The 5178-nt window shown below is 41.0% G+C and overlaps 1 protein-coding gene across 3 annotated transcripts in view; it reads left to right on the top strand.

The window, feature by feature from the left end:
- LOC125488421 (dystrophin, isoforms A/C/F/G/H-like) overlaps positions 1-5178 on the top strand; it is a 35546-nt gene that overhangs the window by 1419 nt on the left and 28949 nt on the right. The gene's annotated exons all lie outside the window — the stretch shown is intronic.

Genomic DNA, 5178 nt, shown 5'->3' with positions numbered 1-5178 from the left:
AGGCGAAAGATCGAAATTTACCTTAATTTAACTTCATCTCGAACTGTTCGGGTACTAGCCGATGATGATAGATTGTTGATAAATGATAAAACTGTATGTATAAGTTTACCAGAGTTTATTGGGAGAAATAATTACTTGATACTATTTCTAAATGATAATGAGTGACAAACATCTTTAAAGTTATATAGATATATTTTACTTGATTACCTAGTTTAACTCAAAAGATTATATATTCTATTCTTATTTGAAATTAATATAAAGTAATTCCCAGATTAGTTTATCTATTTCTAAATAAGTACTAAGTATGATAAAGTCTCTAAATTGTTGCTTCAATTCTAGGAAAAACTACTTTATTACGGATAGGCGACGAGCCCTTATCTAACTGACTACAACCCGGATTTTTCACTGTAGGCACGATTTGCCTTTCACTAATATTGCCTTTATCACTGATCATTTCACTAGAAATATCGACAACCGGGTTATCACATTCACTGAATGTTTTCATGCTGATGCACTGACACTGACGCCTCGGTGAGGGCGTCGGTCCGGCGGGGGCGCGCGCGCGGCGGCAGGCCAGCCCGGCCGCCAGCGCCGCGCCCGCTCCCACGATGCAGTAGATGGCCACGTAGTGGTGCACGTCGTGGTAGGAGACGCCGGCCGCCAGGGTCGCGCTCTCCTTCACCTTCTGTATGTTGTCCCGTATTTCCTCCAACGCCTTGTCTGACTCTTGCGTGTCAATGGTCGGGGGTATGATCGGAACGGTTATATTGATGTAATTGTTAATCGGCGATAATACAGGGAGACTAATGTCAGCCTTATTATCCACTCTGCTAAGACGCTGTTTATGCCCGTGTAGTATAAAATCATCTGTTTTTATAATACAATTATCGTCTACTGTTAGTAAGCCAGCGCCTGTTATCAGTTCGACGGTAACTTGATCCGAACATATGATTCTCGCCTTTGTTTGATTGCATATGAAGAATAGGTGAGTGTTTGGTCTGTTTGTTTGTAACCATTTGTCTCTACAAAGGTCAATTACATAATTGCACTCATTTGAGGATTTATTCTTTGAACAAAAGGTAAATTCATCTCTAATATGATAAATGGGTCTTGATAGTAGTTGGCAACACAAAATGTCTCCATTGTGCAAGCATGATGTTGCGTCTGTTTCTGTCATCTCGATGTATGTGTCCTTGTGTATGTTTATAGCTACATATTCGGAAGTAGGCACAATACTTAACATGTTATAACTTTGTACCTTCCTTGGTATTGAAGTAATTCTATACAATTCGTAGGAGTCTCTCAGAACTAAAGGCACCTTGATTTCGAAAAATACATAACTTTCTGTGAATCTGGTCTTGATTTTTAACAATTGATATATCTTTCTTAGGTCAGTCATGGTATTGTCAATGGGTAAGCATAATTCCTTTGATATTCGATTCGCAATAATATTTAATTCTTTCCTTAGTTGGTTTGGAGTTATGATGTGAAAGTTGAAGGTTCCTTGATAAATATCTGTAAGGGTGTCTAAAAGCATCTCTTGTATGTTTTTTAAACATTGAAGCATGTTGGTTGCCGTAATAGCGCCAAGCGCAAACTCATTTACGCTGACTGTGTTTTGTAGTTCCAATTTCACGTTATTTATAGTTTTTTCAAAATTTAAAGTCTGTTGATTGATGAGTTTTTGCTGTTTATTTAATGTGTCTTCTGTTCTCTTTAAGACATTGTACTCTGACTCGATTATAGATGTTTGGTTCTTCCACAATGCTAGTAAGTGGTGTTGATTATCTGACATAAGCATAATATCCTTCTGGTACTGTTCGGCGAACCTCTGATCCAATATGCCGAAGAGCGAGTTCGCGAGATACCCGACACCATCAATGAGTCCGCGGCGCCAGCGCGTGTTCTTATCTGCTCGGGGGAACCCGCTTGTATGTTGACTCAGCAGCATGTCATTGTAGTAATTAAGTTCCGAGTACCCGTGACGTAGTTGTTGTAATATGATGTCGCATTATGAGTGTTTATTTATAATCGAACACATGTTTGTTAAATGGTTGATGTATTTATTTAATGCATTTAAGCCCTGGTAATATGGATTTATGTCGTAATAGACAACGATCTTCCAATCTTCTTTGATAATTTGAATGTCTTGTAGTTTAGCCAGATAGAGACCTTGGTTATCTCTAAATCTTGTTATGTTTGTAGGAGAGCAATGTATGTTAGGCAGAGTTATTAAGCAAACCATCAGAGTCAGGGCTAATGACGTTAGCTTCTTGCATCCTTTAACTCTTGATTTATTTTCAGCTTGCTTATCTTCACTGATGCATGGCTTAGGATTCTGTACCTCTGATGCAGAACATGACGATGGGGTTTGGGATCTGTCTTCTTTGTTGATTGGAAGTACGGCTAACTTCACGATTGGACGTTTTAAGAGGCCGTTTTTCGTCTTAAGCGTCACTACTCGTACATGTCCGTCACTCCCTGGATGTAAGTCAACCACTCGACCCAACGCCCACTTCCCAGGCGGTAAGTTATCTTCCTTGATGATAACTACGTCATTCATGTTAATGTTGTCTTGTGGTTTTCTCCATTTACTTCTCTTTGACAGTTGAGTAAGATATTCTGATCGCCACCTGTTCCATATATCTGTAAATATCTTTTGTGTTAGTTGCCATCTTGTTCGCAAGTCTCTTTCTGTTTCGTATATGGTGAGTATTGGACCACATGCTAGGAAATGTGCAGGTGTTAGGAAGTCCAAGTCGTCTGGATCTTCTGTTAGAGGGCACAGAGGTCTTGAGTTCATACACGCCTCCAACTGAGCTAACAAAGTGCTGTACTCTTCAAATGTCAGTCTTGTTTCGCCAACTACTCGTTTCAGATGGTGTTTTAGGCTCTTCACAGCAGCTTCCCAAAGGCCTCCTGCAGACGGCCATGAAGGGGCGTTGAAGTGCCAAGTTATCCCCATTTCACTGATTTCTGATATGAAGTTTTGATCAAATTCTAGTTCTATCTTGTTTTTTAGCTCTGTATGTCTGTATCCGGCTCGAAGGACCAATGTTCGGTATATTCTTGTTGTAGTACCTTGTTGGCATGTTGAAAGTTTGTGCCGTTGTCTGAATACAGATGGGCAGGTACTGATCGTCGTGCTGCCATCCTGCGCAAGGCTGCTAGGAAGGCTGAGGACGTGAGGTCCGAGACCAGTTCCAGATGCACGGCCTTGGTTACCATGCAAATGAAGACTGCAACGTAACCTTTCATGGTTTTGATGCCACGGCCCTTGTTTGCCTTGATAAAAACGTGGCCTGTGTAGTCTACCCCTGTGTGGTAGAATGGTCTTGATGGGTTTGTTCGAGCTGAGGGTAGATCTCCCATAATCTGATGGTTGTTGTTATTGTTGTGCCTTTTACATTTCACACAGTTGCGAAGCCGTTTCTTGGTGGCTTGAATTCCGCCGAGAAGCCAATATTTCCGTCTTAGAAAACTGGTTGTCATTCGAGCTCCACCGTGAAATGTGTCCTGGTGCGACTGGTCGATGATGAGCTCCGAAAAACGCGTGTTTTTGTCAACAATTATCGGATGTTTCATATTGTATTCAATTTGAACGTTTTCCAGCCAGCCGGCCTCCCACTCTTAAGATTCCTTGTTCATCTAAAATTGGGCACAAGCTGAATAGTTTGCTCTTACATGAAACTCCTTTCTTCTTTTTTAAATCTTCAATTTCATCTGAGAATTGCTCGTTTTGTACGTACTTGATAATTATTGCTTCGGCTTCGTTTATATCAGTTACTGTTATGAAACCCGAGCTCTTTTTCCACGGTAGGCATTTTCGCACCCGTGCCAACACTCTTATTGCTTTTGCCAATGAGCTAAATTTGTTGAGTAGGTATCCTACAACGTCATAGCCTTCGCTTACTTGTGCAATGTGTACTTGCTTTTGTTTTTTCAACTCCAGCTCTGTAGTGGGGATGGGAATATCTTGATTTTGCTCGTATGTAGGGAGCCATTCTGGACCTCGCCACCAGAGATTGTGTTCCTGAAGTTGATTGACTGTTATTCCTCGGCTGGCGCAATCTGCTGGATTCTCTTGAGACCTGACATATCTCCAGCATTCCGACGGCATCGTGTCTGTTATCTGTGTCACACGATTGGCAACAAAAGCATTCCACTTGTTCGGTTCGCCATTGAGCCACCCTAAAACAACCATCGAATCGACCCAACCATAAATCTTGATGTTTTCGAAGGTGTTTAAGCATTCTTTGATTTTGGCCATTAATCTTGATAGTAGCATCGCGCCACTAAGTTCCAAACGAGGAAGCGTAATATGTTTGTTTACAGGTACTAACTTGGACTTCCCTGCTATAGGTATAACATAAGTTGCACCGTTGTAGATTGTTTTGCAATACACCACACAAGCAAACGCTTTTATGCTTGCGTCGCAAAACCCGTGGAGCTCTACTTCGGAATTTTCTTTTGTTTATAACCATCTTGGTATTTTGAATAGATCCAAATTGTGTAGATCGACTTTGATTTTCTGCCATTCAGCGGCAATCTCCTCGGACACTTGTTCGTCCCATTGTGCGTCTGATTTCCATGTTTCTTGGAATAATATTTTAAGTTTGGTGGTAATTGGTGTTAGCCATCCTAAAGGATCATAAATTCTGGACATGTCTGATAATAAATTCCTTTTTGTTGGTTTGCTTTCGGGCAGTTTTACTGGACTGAATATAAAATTATCATTCTTGGGATTCCAGCCTACTCCTAACGTTTTCGATGACTCAGCCTGTTTGAAGTCAAAGTTTTGTTGTCCATTTGAGTTTTCTTGAAGTTCGGTTACATTGGATTTCCACTTCCTGAGATTAAATCCTCCCGCTCTTAAAAGTTTGATCATGTCCTGTTTTAATTGTTTGGCTTCATCCGTAGTATGCGCCCCGTGAACTAAGTCATCCATGTAAAATGAATTCTCTAAGATGTCCGGCGCAGAGCTACCTTGATAGTTCTTTCTCTCATCTTGGGCGAGTTGTTTGAGCGCCATCATTGCCAAATATGGGGCGACCTTGAACCCGTAGGTCAAGGTCACGAGCTGGTAATCTTGTAAAGGTTGTGATGGATCATCTCTCCACACTATCCTCTGTAGTTGCTGATCATCAGGGTGCAACAATATTCCTCTATACATTTTCT

This window comes from Plutella xylostella, chromosome 7 (genome assembly GCF_932276165.1).
Source record: "Plutella xylostella chromosome 7, ilPluXylo3.1, whole genome shotgun sequence".
Lineage (NCBI taxonomy): Eukaryota > Metazoa > Arthropoda > Insecta > Lepidoptera > Plutellidae > Plutella > Plutella xylostella.
Note: the sequence above shows the minus strand (reverse complement) of the source record. Positions and strands in the feature narration are given on the sequence as shown.